This window comes from Propithecus coquereli, unplaced genomic scaffold (assembly GCF_000956105.1).
Source record: "Propithecus coquereli isolate 6110/MARCELLA unplaced genomic scaffold, Pcoq_1.0 Scaffold423, whole genome shotgun sequence".
NCBI classification, from domain to species: domain Eukaryota; kingdom Metazoa; phylum Chordata; class Mammalia; order Primates; family Indriidae; genus Propithecus; species Propithecus coquereli.
The window spans coordinates 3,725,735-3,743,387 of NW_012149986.1; positions in this window are offsets into that span (position 1 = coordinate 3,725,735).

The following is a 17,653-nucleotide window of genomic DNA, read 5'->3' on the forward strand; positions in this document are numbered from 1 at the left end:
CAAACAACCAGAAGACAGAAAATTTTTAAAAGAGAATGACTGACCAGGCAAAAGTCACAAATAAGAAAGAGTCATAATATTAACGTCAAACATGATTTAATGAGAAGCACAAAGTAAAAGGGGTACTTGAAAATGATCAAGAGAAGAATTCTCACTAAGGATGCGTCATGAATACATGTAATAATCATCACAGTATCTAAAAACACAGCATAAAACCTGAATCGAGATCAGAGAAACAGAAACAATGGCTTAAGACACCTTTAACTCACCTCTCTACCTGGGGCAGATAAAGGAGACAAAGTGTAAGTAAAGACACAGAAAAACTAAATTATATAACCAATGAGGTTGCTCTAAACTGAGATTATATCTAAATTCCCACTGAACATAACAAGTAACCATAGTTTAAGCCATTAAAAAAAATCAAATTCCCCAAAATCAGAATATAGCAAATCACATTCCCTACACAAAATGCAATAAAACTACAAAATAACTGCCTGTAAGTATTAATTTTTCTTCTTAAATAACTCTTGAATCACAAAGAAATAAAAATTGATTACAAACTATTTGGAAAAGAATATTAAAAATACTATGTAACAGAATCCAAAAGCTGTAACTAAAGCTACATTCATAAGAAAATTTAAATTGTTCAGAACTTGCCTTACTTATACTAGTTTTCTTCTAAGGTTCATGCAGAAAAATAAGTGAGACTAGCCAGTAAAATTTTGGAGAAAATAGGTAAAGAGTTAATGTTATCAAATATAAAATCATAAATCCATGATAATTAAAAGTGAGATAAAAACTGAATATTCCAGAAATAACACCAATCTAACTTGGGATTTTAATACAAAAAAAGGCTGCTTTTCAAATCATTGATAAAGAATAGATTATACAATAAAGGATTTCAAAGACAACTCATTTTTCTGAGGAGAATAAATAAAGTTGGATGTAAATTTTATGTGAACTGAAGATTTATTTAACCTCGAAAAAATAAAATCATAAGAAACTCCGGGCTGGGCACACTGTAATTCTAGCTCTCTAGGAGGCCAAGGCGGGTGGATCGTTTGAGCTCAGGAGTTCGAGACCAGCCTCAGCAAGAGTGAGACCCTGTCTCTACTGAAAATAGAAGGAAATTAATCGGACAACTAAAAATATATAGAAAAAATTAGCCGGGCATAGGAGGCTAAGGCAGAAGGATTGCTTGAGCCCAGGAGTTTGAGGCTGCTGTGAGCTAGGCTGATGCCACAGCACTCTAGCCCTGGCAACAGAGTGAGACTCTGTCTCAAAGAAAAAAGAACCCCCCCCAAGAAAGGATAATTTTAGAAAATAAGATTAGAATGGCAAAGGGATTCCAATGTATGACTCAAAACTCAAAATACATAAAATAACAGTTGGTTTAGTTTGACTTCACAAAAATTAAAACGTCTGTACGGGAACAAATATCGTAAGCAAAGTCACAGGACAACCCGAGAAAAAAAAATTTTCATATGATCTGGAATACAGCTAAATATTCTCAGAACTATTCTTAGAAATCAGTGAGACAATTGAGAATACCTAATAGAAAATTAGTAGAGAAAGTGAACACTTATTTCCCAGAAAAAAGGAAACACAGATTACATATAAAGACAGTAAGACTCATAGACAATTTTTTAAATGTCAACACACATAATGAAAATACCATTTCTATTTTTCATACTTCCTATGATTAAAATGCCTGATAATTTCCAATGTTGGTCAGTGTCTAGAAAAACCCCAAAATTCACAGACACTGTTGCTGGGAGCATAAATTGCTGCCACCTTCCGGGAGAGCAATTTTTTAGACTCTATCAAAAATTTGAATATAATACCTTGGACAAAGACATTTCCCTTCTGGTAATTAGCTCTACAGATATTCATATAATGCAAAAAAAAATTTTAAAAAGGAGCCTAGAGAGGTTCACTGCAGACTTGTTTAGGGTAATGGCTAAAAATCAGAAGTAACCATCCACAGGAGACCAGTGAAATAAATTAAGAAATATAACTGACAGATATTAACAATGCCTTTAAAAAATGAGGTCGCCTGGCAATACTAATATGGAAAGATTTCTAAGAACTACTGCTATGTGAAACAGCAAACTCCAGTTCAGTATTATGGTATGATCTCACCATGTATAAAACCAAATAAAGGATGCTACAACACGGACTGACCTTGAGAACATCACACTCAGTGAGAGAGGCCAGACACAAAAGGCCCATATTGCAGGATTCCATTTACATGAAATTTCCAGAATAGGCAAATCCACAGAGATAGAAGGTAGATTAGTGGTTGCCAGAGGCTGGAGAAATAGAGGCAGGGAGGTTGGGAAGTTACTGCTAATGGGTAGGGGGTTTCCTTTTTCTGGAAAAGATGGTTGCATAACACTGAGAATGTACTAAATGCCATTGAATGGCTCACTTTAACACAGTTAATTTTATGTTATGTGAATTTTACCACAATTTCTAAAAATAAATAAAGGAGATGCACAAAGGAGCACATATGCCCAGAAAATGTCTGGAATGAAGCACAAGACTGTTGGTCCCGGTTATGGGGGTGCGGTGGAGGAGGTGGGGGGTGAAGGAGGTGAGACCGGAAAGGTGTTTTTCATTTTACACCCTTCTTAGTGTGGGTCTCTTTTTTAAACCATCAGCATGTATTATTAGATCTTATTTTGCTTTTCTTCATTTTTACTTAATCAAGCACTAAAATGCATTATCCTGATATAAAATTAAAACAGTCCAGAGAAAACCAACTGAAGTCACACTTCAGTGCCAGAAGGGGCCTCTTAGAAGTGTCTGCCTCCATACAAGGCAGAAAACATGGAGTATAATATTGTGAGGGTTTTCACACTGTGTTTTTTTAAACTAAATATTTATAAATAAATAATTGGCCCAAGCCAAAGCTCCCCCAACATCACCAGGGCCCCTCCGCCACTGCCCCCCACCCACACACCCAAAGCTCACAGCAGGCCTCATTCTCTGGCTGGGGAAAAAAGCAATTATGAAGAGCATTTTTTAAAACTTAATCCTGGGCAGGTCAACTTATACCCACCTTTGGCTTTTGTTCTTTTTTGTTTTATTTTTAATCAGCCTAGCTTTTAGGACCCACAGAAATGCGTGGCTAGTCAACTAGAAGAAACTTGACAATCTTGGTTCTTTCTAAAATTATTACTATTTTCTTAAAAAGAAAGAAAATAAATGGGCCAAAATTTAGTATAATATTAAAGAGACAAAAAAGTAAGTGAACCTGATTTGAACTCCAAAAACATATAATTCACTAATTAGAGATAACTGTGTCTGTGTTCTGCCTTGGAAAACAATGGATTTTCCTTCTTCCAAAAGAAAATGATGACATTTTATTTCCAAAATAAAATTTCCAAACTAAAATGATGACACACTCAATTTTGCAAATAATGAAGGAAAACTGGTATATGTCAAAAAAGCTAGCTGAATCTTAAACAATTATGTTCTTGACGAAACTATTAATACAATCAGAAAGACAGAATTCCATGCAGACACCCCCAAACATGCTCATTGCTAATGCTCCTCCTCCTCACACAGCCTCATGGGACCCCACTTTCAGCACCCAAAGGCCGGCGCACTGTCCCACCCAGGTGCCCTTGGAGGAGTAGCCAGCCAAGGCCCCCCGCAGCTCCTGCCCTGGGGTTCCACAAAAGCTGGAAGAGCAAACTCAGGTACAGCCTGAGTCCACCTCCTTCTCTGCCCACTGTTTCTGAAGCCTGGCCTTTGCTCTGGAAGACAGGACAAAAGTGACTGAAGGCACTCCTGAAGCCAAAGGACAAAGGAATGTGCTTCCAAGAATGCCTTCCCTGACAAACCTGCTCCTGGCAGACGCAGCAACTGCTTCCCCCATTTGGTGCTGCCAGGGCCTCCCCAGGAGTCCGGGGCCTTCCAATCTGCCTCCCACTTCAAAGGGCTTTCAGGTCCCACATAAATCACACTTGCTGACGGCCCCACAATCCCAGCCCCAGAGAGGATGTTTGCTTTTGTTAGCTTTTGTTTTTGTTTTTGTCCAGCCCCCCCCCCAAAGGGAAACAAAGGGCCAAGGATGGGTAGCACTGCCTGCCTAGCATGGGGGCTGGGGAGTGGGGGCAGTGTCCGAGGGTCTGTGCAGCTGTCTTCCTCCCAGCACCCACCCCTGAGAGCCACCTCATCTGCTCCGACATCTGGGACACCTCACTGCAAAGATCATGCACCCCCATCAAAGCCCAGGAAGCACACAGCTCAAGGGCCTTCCCTCCAGGCAAACAGCTGGAGGGAGGTGATGCACAGATGGGCAGCCAACCAATGACCCCAGAGAGCAGGCCTCAGATGCAGGAGAGGGCTGCATGGAGGCACCTTCATGCCCACTGGGCTGGCCAGGTACAGGGATATCAGGCTCTCCAGGAGGATAGAGTTGCTCTCCTAGGCCAAGTGACTGGCCAAGTCAGGCAGTGGGCACACTGACCACGGCCCCTTGCTGCTCCCAAGGCACATGGCACCACCAGCCAGGCTGGGCCTCCTGAGTCTGTTCCTCCGACTCCTGCCACGGCCCTGACCAGTGCTAGGGCCAGGGCCAGTCGGCTCACTACCCAAGGGCTCAGCCACAGAAGCAGTGTGGGTTAGCAATAGATCCTTGTCATCAGGTGAATTCTTATGCAGAAACCCAAAAAGCAAATCAACAGCAGGCAGTACTCTATTAGCAGGCACTTTAGTGTAGATGTGCACTTGTCATTTTCCTGGGACTGCCCTAACAAAGCACACAGGCTGGCTGGCTTAAACAACAGGAATCTGTCGTCTCACAGTTCTGGAAGCAGGGTCCAGAGATCAAGGGGTCAGCAGGGTTGTTCCTTCCGAGGGCCATGAGGGAAGACCTGCTCAAGGCTGCTTCTCCCTGTGTCTCGTCAGCCACCTTGCAAATCACCTCCCTCTACGTGAGTCTGCCTGTGGCCAAACTTCCCCTTCGGGGCACCAGTCATGTTGGATTCAGGCCCATCCTAACGACCTCATTTTAAATTATCACCTCTGAAAAGACTCTTTCTCCAAATTAGGTCACATTCTGAGGTACTGGGAGTTAGGACTTCAACATATCTTTTTCGGGGTAGACTCAATTCAACCTGTAACAGTATAATAATTTCTGTTAAAAAGTCAGTAAGAACGGTGGGCCTCCATTTTAAATAGCCATAGAAACTTGAACCTGAAAGTTTAGAAAGACAGCTCTAATCCTATTTCCACCTCAACATCCTTTTACATCTCCTGTATTTGGCTGCAGTTTCAGAATATCAAGAAAATTCTGATTCTTGTGGCCATTTACACAAGGTATTTTTGAACAGCTCACGGTGTAAACTCAGGATTCTAGAATTCAACAGAGATGGCTGCTCCAGTCTGTACCAAAACAAGCTAACCAGGGACGCACACCCATGAACACACTACTGGTCTGGCAGGAAGCAAACTAGCATGGAGGTTTTCACGGTACCTTTAAAAATGTTAAAATATATTCCAAATGGAATGTGGATCAAATATTTGTAAAGCCCACCAGGGGAGCCTGCAAACCCAAAGGAATAGGTCAGCTGAGTTTCTTGCAACTCCAACCGCCCATCCTGTACCATCTCACAGGACGCCCCAAGACCCAGACGCACGCCTGGTGAACTTACTTACGAACTGCCATGTCCTACTCGGTATGCCGACTTCCCCCCTTTTTCCTCACCTCCTCCCCTGGTCAGAGCCAGAGGACTTCCTACGAAGCAGCCCTAACACATTTATCCCAATTTGTAGAGATAATCATCTTCCCCAGAAGCTTCTAGAAAGGATTTGATAAAGCATCAGGAGCACAGGAGGTGCAATGGCACGAAAGACCCTGAACCTCTTTAATGACACAGGAAAGCAGCCTCCTTGTTAGAATAAATAAGTGAATAAAAAACTATAGCCAAGACAGGGCGATGCCTTTGGCCAACTGCCTCACCTTCCCAGGGTGACCAGTGTGCCAGTGGGGTGCGGGTCTATTTCGAGACCTTACTCTAGATCTAGAGATACCCCTAAAGAAATGGGCAGAGGGAGGTGGGAGACTTCAGATACATCCCGTGCAGCAACACACCTGTCCTTCTGTGACTTGATCTTCTCCCCACCCGAAATCCTCCCTGAAATCCTCTGTCGGCACCACAGGGCTCCATGCTCATGCTCATTTGCCTAATAGCCCACAGGAAAGAAATATCACCATTTATTTGGCTCCCATAACAAGACATGCAGATGTTTCCAACGTCCACAATTACAAATGGTGCCGCAATGAAGAGCATGGGTGTTTTTTTTAGAGTAGGCCACGGAATATGTGCATTTTAAATGTTAACAAACAATGCCAAACTGCCCCCAAAGCGGCAGCGCCAGCAGCGTGATGATGGCATGCTCCCACACTGCCTTATTTCCCACGTCTGACTTCAGAGCTGGAGATAATTGTTTCATAATTTGCATTTTGTTTAAATCGTAATTAGGCCAAATCTTTTTCATAAGGTTTGTGGCCTTTTGTTTTTGTTCTGAAAACCGCCTGACTGTACCTTCTGACCCTCTTTTACTTGGGGTATTTATCTTTTTCTCATTCATCTTATGCATTCTTTATGTATTCTGGATGTTAATCCCTTCATCTGTTCTACACATGGTAAATACCACCTCACCCTCCTACAGTCAGAATTCTCAAACACGGTGTCAAAGCCTTCACACTGAGAAGCAGAAAGCTGGGTCTGCTGCTGCTGTTGTTGCTGAAAAACAGGAGGGAGGAGTAGTAAACACCTGGAAGCTGAAGTGCCTCCTCCTTTTCTACACCTTAATACAAGTTTTTTAATAAACCCGGGGCTCTGGGAACAGCAGACAATGACCCTGTCTGCAAGGTGTGCCCCGGGAAGTAGTAACAGGAGCACCCGCCAAAAGCGGGTTTGGGAAGGCCAGGGGGCTGGGAAGGGCTGGACTGAGCTTAACTTCTGGGGCCCTCCCCACACTCTTGCACAGAGATCTCCAGGGAGTCAGAGCCGCTCTGAAACAGCCCTCCAGGACAGGACTCCTGGCCCCGCACCTTGCAGCACCTTCCAGAATTCTGAGCCGCCAAGCCCACAGGAATGAATTCCCCATGTGGCTCAAGGGCGAGGCAGGGACTGAGGGAGCAAAGATGCAGAAAATCTAAGCGTAGCAAAGGGGTGGATTCACTGTGAGCAAATCAAGGGTGAATGGCTATTTCCAGGTGGCTGGGAAAATGGGAGCCTGCCTGGGTGTCGGTTATCCCCAGGGCTCCTGGTGATAACAGTATGGAGGTTAGGTGAAAAGAGTTCCTACAGGTAACAAACTAAGGCTGTCTGGGACCCGCTAACTAGGCCAAGGGAAATGAAGCAAAAGAACAGTGTGGTAACTTGAAGCTGGGTGAAAAATATGTAGGGGTTTGCTGTACTAGTCTAATTTCACGTATGTTGGAAGTTTTCTGTAATAAAAATATTAAGGAAAAAATTCAGAAAATTTCTGGCAATCCAGAAACTAGACTAAGCCTTTGGGATTTTCAGTCCCTTTAATGAAACTGTGTCTGGCCTCGAGGGCACCTGGATCCCAGGACCCCCCCCCCCCCCGCCCCCATCCTGTGACACCATTTCCGACGAAATCATATCTGTTCTGAGTCTTTCTTCTACGAGCACATGCTAAACTCTACTGTGCATTCCACTGGCTTCAGCCACACATTGGTACCATTTAACATTTTTAATTCTTTATTTTGAAACAATTTCAAATTTACAGAGAAGCTGCAAGAATCATGCATGGATTCCCCTCTGCTCTGTGCCAAGACTCACTGATGTGTCACTGTCGCCCCAGTGCTTCATTCTCCTCTCCATACCATGAGCAGGCTTGTGTCCTGAGCTCTCCGGGAGGAGGCTGCGGATGTCGACCTTATTCCCCAACACTTGTGCGTATGTCCTGAGAGCAAGGACAGTCTCTCACAATGCTAACAAATGCAGGAGGAAAGCCAACTTTGACAACACTTTTAAATAATTTATATCCACCTTCCAATTTCATAAACGGTTCCAGTAATAGCCATGACAGCATGTTTTTGCCCCCAGCACAGGCCTGGGTCCAGAATCTGCATTGGGCGGCCTTCGTCCCTGTCCTTTAAGCTGGACGCAGCCTGGCCTGTTTTCTTTCACGTCACTGGCAACTTGTACTACAGACCAAATTGTTTCATAAAATGACCCTCCATTTGGGTTGCTGGTTTTTGCTCACAATCAGATTCTCATCCCCTGCTGGAACGCAACCTAAGTGATGTGTGCTTCTCTAGGGACAGCGGCCACCTGCCTGAAGCTGTGCTGTTAACCTGGATCACCTAGCTAAGGTGATATCTTGTCTCCCCAGTCTATAGTTAGTAATTGTCCCCTTGAAAGTAAGGAATCTGTGGGAAAAACCTTCGAGACCAGGAGCATTTCCTGCTCTCATCAAACATGCTCCCTTTTAATTAGATCCGGCACTCACTGATGATTCTTGCTTTATGAATGTGTTCTCTCTTCCCCATCCTTCCTGTTTATTTATGTATTATAGTGAGTTAAACAGTGTCCCCCCAAAATTCATGTCCACCCAGAACATCAGAATGTGACCTTACTTGGAAATAGTCTTTGCAGCAGTAATGAGTTAAGGACTTGGGATGAAATCATCCTGGATTTAAAGTGCCCTAAATCCACTGGCTGGTGTCCTTACAAGAAGAGGAGAAGACACACGTGGTCACAGGGAAGAAGGTCATGTGAAGAGGGAGGTGGTGATCAGGGTGATGCGGCCACAAGCCAAGTACACCAAGAGCCACCAGGGACTGGAAGAAGCAAAAAAGGATCCTCCCCCAGAGCCTTGGGAGGGAGTGTGTGGCCCTGCTGACACCTTGATTTTAGACTTCCATCTTCCAGAACTGCAGGAGAATAAATTTTTGTTAAGTCATCCAGTTTGTGGCATTTTGTTATGACAGCCCTAGGAAATTCATACATGTATTTGCTTAGTTATGTACTTATCATCAACAGTGAATCGTGGATTCCTATGTTGTTCCATGCATGCTACATGCTTGTCCTTACCTATGTTGATGCTTAAACAGTCCCAGATTTGGCCACTGGAGCTCCTTCAAGTTGGCTCCTGAGTATGTTTGACATGCTCCCACCACTTCTCAGTGCTCCCTTGCTTTCTACTAAAAGAACCTGTTCCAGGCTCATCTTATATTTTTCCCTGTCCCAATACCATAATCAGTCATTTCTCCAAAGCTCTCTAGCTCCTTTAATACATAACACTATTCAGAAACCAAGATCTGAGCACTAAGAGTGTTCACTCCTAATGAGGTGCTAGGAAATAACTGTTGTGTACAGAATGAAATATTTTACAAATTCTGGTTTTGTCATTTGACCATGCTATGTACCATAGGTATATAAATGAAATCATGAGTTATACTAATACCTCCAATTCCAACCCAGCCCATCCAGAGTCTTGCACACCTTCCCTCATTCCATATTTGTATCTCCTTTCTTCCACAGTGAGAACCTGGCTCCAACACTGTCAGCAATATACTTCTCATTCACCCCATCTCACAATTCGCACAAAATAGATTCAGAATTGATACACTCACACCACTATATGAAAATCAAACCTACTAAGAAGAGTGCAAGACTTTCTTTCCTGTTGTTGTTTTTTTTTATCCCTGTAGACTGAGGATACACAGTCAACACACTGTGTCCAACAATTACTTGAACTGGGCTTCTCTCCCCTGCCACGTGGTCATGTTATTCATTTACAATACAGTTGTATTTATTTACTTGCCTGCATTCAATTCTAGTTTCCCCTGTTCTTTTATTTATTATTTTTTTTGAGACAGTCTTACTATGTTGCCGGGGCTAGAGTGCAGCGGCATCATCATAGCTCACTGCAACCTCAAACTCCTGGGCTCAAGCCATTCTGCTGCCTCAGACACACGAGTAGTTGAGATTACAGGGACACGCCACCACACCTAGCTAATTTTTCCATTTTTTAAAGAGATAGGGCCTCGCTCTTGCTCAGGCTGGTCTCAAACTCCTGACCTCAAGCGATCCTGCCACCTTGGCCTCTCAGAGTGCTGGGATTACAGGCATGAGCCATTGTGCCTAGCTTAGTTTCCCACCATCTTTAGTGATTTAATTTTATTTTCTGAACATGTAGAAAATTAACATGTTCCAAAAGTCAAAACATACCAAAAAATTAGAAAAAGAATAGAAAAGAAACTACCACAACATAATAAAAGCCACTATGACAAGGCCACAGGGAAAATCATACTTAATGAGGAAAGACTGAAAGCTTTTCCTCTAAGATCAGAAACAAGTGGCCCACTTTTATCACTTCTACTCAACACAGTACAATCACACATCACTTAACAGAAATACATTCTGAGAAATGCACAATTCATTGTTAAGCGATTTTGTCCTGCAAACATCACAGAGTGCTCATACACAAACCTAGATGGTATAGCCTACTGCATACCTAGGGCTATATAGGATAGCCTATTGCTTCTAGGCTACAAACCTGTACGGCATGTTACTGTGCTGAATACTGTAGGCAGTTGTAACATAGTGGGAAAGATCTGTGTATCTATCACATCTAAACACAGAAAAGGCACAGTAAAAATACAATTTTATGGGACCACCATCATACATGCGGTTCGTCATTCGAAATGTCATTATGTGGCCCATGACTGTATTGGAAGTTCTAGACTGAGCAACGAGGCAAGGGAAAAAAAATAATAAAGACATCAAAATAGGAAACAAAGAAGTAAAATTATCTGTTTGCAGATGACATGACCTTATGTAGAGAGTAAGATCCACAAGAATGCTATTTGAACTAACAGACAAATTCCACAAACCTGCAGGATAGAAAATCAACACACAAAAATCAGTTGTATTTCTATGCACTAAAAATAAGCAATCCAAAAAGGAAATTAAGAAAACAATTCCAATTATAATAGTATGGAAAAAAAGAAAATACTCAGGAATAGATTTAATTAAGGAGGTAAAAGACTTGTACACTGAAAACTATAAAATATCACTGAAAGAAATTAAAGAAGATCTAAATAAATGGAAAGACATCCCATATTTACGGGCTGGAAGACTTAATACCACTGAGATGTTAATACCACTTAAAGCAATCTGTGAATTCAATGCAACCCCTACCAAAATCTCAAAGACGTATTTTTTTTTTTTTGCAGAGCCATAACTGGCTACTTATACCTGAAATGAGGCCAGTGAGGTGGAGGAATTGAATTTTTAATTTCTTCTCATTTTAATTAATTTTAACTTAAACAGCTGCCTGTACCTAGTGGCTGCTATATTCCATGGCACAAGCCTACGATGAGGAGTTCAGGCCAAAACGTTTCTGCTATTTAACTGCACATTGTGTTAACCACCCCTCCAGGAGGGTGTGGAAACCATTAGGCTGTGAGCATTTGGGACTTGGGGGAAACCCTCCCCCACTCAGCAGAAGACTTAAAGCAGCAGCCACATTCTCCCCTGATAACATCTCCAAAGTGACAGAGTGCTCAATGAAGCTCATTCCAGAAACAATTAAAGACACAGACACCACTTCCCAATGGAACTTAAGACTTTCTAGAGGACAAGCTACTAAGTCAAATTAGGCTAAATTTTTCTGTAATTATTTCCTTCCATTCGGCTTTTGTTTTTTTGGTTCTTTCAGAGATAGAACTCAAAAGAAAACACTCTCAGAAATCCCCAAAATGGTGCAAATCACATCGACACAATTTCCTATTTCTGAAAAGCTTTATGAAAATTCCCAACATTGTTCAACAATTCCTTGGCCTCTCTGTTAATATGATTTTGAACAGATTACACCCCAGACATATTTTATGACAACTGCACATGCAAGCAGAGCTGTCCCACCCTCATTTCCAATCTGGCAAGCTCCTCTACAAAACCAAATAAATACATGTTAGAAAAAGGCGGCTGGTACAAAACCCCAGCCAGCTGCAGCCATAATTAATGGGCCAGAGCTTCTCTTGTTGCTTAGATTTTTACTTCAAAACTCAAGAAGCCCACACTACGCACTGAACTCCTAACAGTGATGCAGTGGTACCAAGGAACAATGCAAACCAAGAGAGCCCAGAGGGGCACCCAGAAGCAATGTTTTCAACACCAGTCCTTGGAGCCCAAGTCTTCTCATGACACTGCTATTGCCTTGCAGCTGGGGAACAACCAGTAAAAATCCAGACCTAACTGGCAATGCTTCCTCTACAAAGCAAAGCACCCTACTTTCTTTGCTTTAAAACCATTCATGCTTGGTATTCATGGGATCCACTTGGCGGTCACTGCAGGGTTTCCAGAGAAGGAAATATTCTCAAGACAGTGTTCTTTACAAAGAACAGAGTCACAGCCAGTGCGGGTGCAAGGAAGAGCCAGCCCTGAGGAGTGGGGCACAGCAATGAAAACCCAAAGCTGAGCAAGCGCAGCCCTTTGCCACGTGGAAAACACTAGATGCTGATAGGGGTGGGGGGCATGTCCCAGGAAATGGACCAGATAAACACCAAAAGGCCTCTGTAGTCAACAAACATTTTTGAAGACAGTTACAACCCTCGGGTGGGGATAACACTTAGTAGTACTCTTTCTTTTCCCTCAATACAACTTGGAATTACATAATTAGAACTCTCCAAGGGAAAAGACTTACAAAGGCACTCAAATTTCTAGCACTTCCTCAGATTAGCCAGGTCCTGTAGATTTGGGAGCCCAAGCCCTTCACACCCAGTTCCCATTGCAATGACAATGATAACTTTTCCCATCCTAGCCTCCCCTGCAATGCATTTTAAAGGAGAGCCAGTTTTCCAGCTGAAACCTTTCTAAAGAGGATTAATCTTCTCTACCTGTCAGATGAGCTGTTCTTACTCCTGCATTTCTATTCCACTGACTTCAGAAAAAGAGCTTCTAAAGAAAAGAATGGTGTAAAATTCAGACTCTGCCAGACTTAAAAAGTCTCTGAGGTTATATCCAGGCTAAACGTTTAAGGGGCAAAAAGTGATTCCGCAAACCACACGAGACATCTACAAACACAAATTACAGCTGCACTTCGGATCAACAATAGAAAAATTATTTCATGATAAAAATAGAAATGTCATTTCACATCACGTAATAAATCTGCAGACCACTGTCACCAAAAACTAGCCCTGGAAAATGCATATTTTAAACCCATAATAAAAATAGAAATGTCATTTCACATCACGTAATAAATCTGCAGACCACTGTCACCAAAAACTAGCCCTGGAAAATGCATATTTTAAACCCATGTTGCTTTTTGCACACAAATATTAAGCAGAATTCTTGTCAGTTTTCTAACTATGATTTGCTTTACTAATTAAAAGTTCAGCCTCACCTACCAGAGCCCCAGAGTGTCACGTAGGGTCCACGATGTTCAGATTTTCTGGGTGACATTCTTTATCGAGTGGACGTGAGGGTTAAGCTTGATCTCATAATTAAATACTGGAAAGTTTCAAATGTGTAGTTCTTTGCTTGGTACACAGCCATAATAAGAAAAATATGTTGCCTTACTACATACATACAAACTTTTCTTTTTCCAGTCTTCTTAGTCAAGATGTTTTCATTTATTTTCTTCTATATCACTATCATTATTTATTATGACCATTACTCCAGGGATCTGGCCCAGAAGTAAATACTACACTGTCACAATGGGGGAGGGAGGACCCTCACCTCCCTCCCCTCCCAGCCAACCCTGCCTGGAGGGGTACACAGTCCCAAATCGGGTATTTGTCCTTACAGGGAACAGTCTTTCTATAAAAGAGTAGAGCAAATCCTTTTAGAATAACCTTTTGATGTTTTTACATAGTAAACTATTCCGCATATAAAACATACTCAAATTACAGGAACTCCTCTTCACAGTAGAAAATATTCCCAACACCCAACTCTCCTGTAATCATACAATTTTATTCATATTTTGAATACGTTATCGTATTCTTTGATTTTCAGTTAGCAGTCCAGAAGGAAGAGAATTCTATTCCACTCCCTCCCCTATGAGAGTATTATTATTCAAAAATTGAAGAAAATGACCCCCTGATTGCATTGCTTTGTTCATCACACCTTTCTTACATTGGAAAAGATGGCAATATTTAAACACTCCACCCAAAACGCAAGCAACTTCCTGTTCTTGTTACAACCTTCACGTAAGCATTGGGCTACCATTCTTTCTCATCAACCATCTCAAACCCCTCCCCGCGGCGCCTCCTCACATGCCTGTAAGGTCGCCCTGAAGCCACGCGGCTTGCAGCGCCGAGTTTTTGCAGGGCAACTACCCGCAGGGTGGCCACCAGCAAAGGCGGAGCAACCGCACCTCGAGGCAACGTGCAGAACCTCCCTCACACCCCCACCCCCATCCCCCGCCCCAGGCAAAGGGACCTCCAGACTCTCTTAAGGCGGAGGGAGATTCTTGGGGCGTGATTGGAAGTGCCGAAGGAGACAGAGAAGTCGTTAGTGATGGGCACTTAGAATGTAGTTTACTTAGTTCATCGTGCACTTTGCGCAGTTTATGCTTTAACGAACAGCGACATAAATGCAAACTTTCTTCCCAAATCATGTAATAAGAACTCTCTGACGTAATCAGCATCTGCTAAAACCAAAACGTACCCCCGGAAAGGCCGCTCAGCATTTCTGACTCGCGCCTACCAGGCCGGTAGGGCTGCAGGCCCGGATGCCCGGAGCGCGCAGGACGCGGGAAGCGCTGAGCGTTCCTCCCGCCTGAGTCTGTCCCGAGTCTCACCTGCCTGCAGGAATGCAGGGGAGGGGATACTGAAGCCCATTTACTTGTAGGAGCGTCTCACACACTTTTCTGGGACTTGAGGCGAACCTCCTCGGTCTGGAACGCCCCAGGGCCTGGAGGCCCCGGCCGCCGTCCCCCATCCAGCCGCAGGCGCGCCGCCTCCTCCAGGCACCGTGGCACGTCCCCCCAGCGTTCTCTCTGCACCTCCCGGCAGTTCCTCTGCACTCCGGGTCTCGGCGGCCGAGCCCGCGCACGGTCCCCCGGGGCAGTGGGTGCCCCTTGAGGAAAAGCCCCCCGCGAGAGCCAGGCCCCGCCCCTCCCGCCGCACACTCCCGGCGCGTGGCCGGAAAGCGGACGGGCCCCTGCCGCCCAGGGACCCCGATCCCAGGCTCGGGAAAGACCGCGTACGCGACCCCAGGGCGGTGGGGGCTGGGGGAGGCTTAGGGGCAAATGAGACAGGGAACTGACGGCGCTAACAAAAGGGTCGCCAGAGAGCCCGTCTCAATCAACAGGCCCTGCGGCGTGCAGGGTAGTCAGGACCGGGGGCTGTGGGCGAGCGCGAGGGCGGCTCCCGCGGGCATCAACCCGCCCTGGCGTGTGGGGCCTCCGGGACAGACCGGGGTACGGGAGCCGTGTGCCCTACGAGGGTAGCCTCGGGGAGCAAGACCGAATCCCGGCGCTGAGACGCACGGGGCGCGTCTGCCGACGCAGTTCCGGGGCCCCGGCGCGCACTCACTCAACTCGCTCCCTCAGGACCCTCGGAAAGCCCCGGCAACAGGCTCCCCGCCGCCCCCGGCCTCTGGAAACACTTCGGCGTCCACAGACCGCGGCTCATGGGAACCGGCCGGGGCGCCGGGCCGAGGCTGGCGCCGGGGCGGTGCGGACGGCCCTGCGGACGCCCCTCGCTCGGAAGCACGGGCGCCAGCGCGGCGGCCGGGAGCCAAGCGGCGGAGAAGGGCCGGCCGCGCGAGCCGCGAACCCATCGCCCGCGCACGGAGCGGCAAATCGGGTCCTACCTGAGGTCCGGGGCACTGAGAGCAGGAGCGTGGCGGCCACCCAGACGGCCGGGGAGCACAGTGGTGCCCGCCGCGATAGCGTCGAGCCCTGGGCCATGCCGGGGGCCGTGGGGGCCGGAGGGCCGCCACCCTCCGCCCGCCGCGCTCGGCCTTCGAGTTTTGGGCTGCGGCGCGGAGCCGGGCGCCACCACCCCTTTCTGCCGTGCGGCAGCTCCTCTTTCTCCACGGCGCGTCGCAAGTTGGTCCCCTTCCAGGATCTCGCCGTCCTCCTCTCCGGCCTGGATGCGCCGCCCGGCTCCGGCTGCGGCGCGGGCGCTGGCGTCCCGCCGGCCGCCGGGACGAGCGCTGGGGGCGGACCGCGGACGGGCGGGCGTGCGGGAGGCAGGGTCCCCAGCTCGCCCGCCCCGATGAGCAGAGCGAGGCCAGCGCCCCCTACTGGGGGGACGCGCGGGAAGCGGGGAGCCGGGGCAACGGCTGGGTTGGGTCCCCGACTGTCCTCCCGCGCCGGTCCTCAGGCCTGCGCCTGGGAACTGAGGAACACAAAGTTGGTGCCTTGGGGGCGTCCAGCCTGGTCTCACTGGGGCTGCCCACGCAGCAGTTGCCCCTCACCTTTGGGGGGGCGGGACACCCGGGGGCCTGGGTCACAAATCAGTAACTCCCGGCGACCTCCACCGAGCAAGTCAGAGAGCCACCTAGTCCTAGAAACCAGCGGCGAGGGAGGAAGAGAAGAAGCGATGGCTCAGCAAAGGAAATGTTCAAGAAAGAAACAGGTCTCTTCATGAAGGGCCAGGGCCCTCCCAGGCCGGTGGGGACAACCGCGTCCCTCCAAAACGCTCAGAAGCTGCTAGGAGTGAAGCTGTGTGGAGGGAGCCCTCAGGAGCGCGATGCTATCTGAAGTCACCGCTGTTTTGGTTTCCTGTTAAAAGCAAATTGTGTAATTTTACCCATTAAAGGCAGAACACTATTTGTTCTCTGCAGAGTCCCAGAACATGCAGAAGTAATTTGCTTCACTTGTAAAAGACATTTTGAACACAACTCGAATAGCATATTTTCTTTGCTTATTCTTGGTTTTGCTTAGCACATGCAAAGGTCTAGATCTGGAAGGCCCCACCCTCTTGTTTGTAACTGAGGAATTTTCTTTGTTTTTTCTCCCTCAGAGAAAGGATTTGGATTCTGCAGCATCTAGGTCATTTGCTTTGTGAGGTTTATCTTTCAACTGATTATCAAGCACCTTGTTTGGTGTTTTTGCTGGAGCACCGTTCTCTGTTAATTGGAGTGAATTAGGGAGAGCCCTGGCCTTGGGTGCCAGACCTGGAGGCCTCTGAGCCTGTGCCCTACAATTGCCTCCACCCACCTCAGGCAGGAAATAAAAGTTCTCCTGGATAGTCTACAGACAAATGCTTGAGCCAGCCCTGGCCCATTACCCCTGTTAAAATTATTTAGGTCTGCTGCCAGCTCTGTCCAGTTTGGGGAGCATCTCACACAGTTCTTCCTAACACATGCTGGAAGGACTGTGACTATGGCTGGCCTGGAGCTGCTGGAAACATGGGAGAAGATCCCAGCCCCTCCTGGACTGGATGATAACATCATCATCAAACTTCCAGGACCCCAAGCCCCAGGCTCGGGCCATCCTTCTGCCCAGCTGGTTGCTCATCTGAACTGGGGGCTGCTCTCCCCAAGGTTTTTTTGAGGACTGCCAGGTGTTTATCTTTAGGTTTTTCCTCCTTTTACCTTCCCTTGGGGGCCCTTAAATGTGCCTTTAGAATAAGTAAGGTTGTAAGAGTTAGTCTTGAAGCACTTAGTTCCACACTGCTCCTTTCTGGATCTAGGGAAAACCA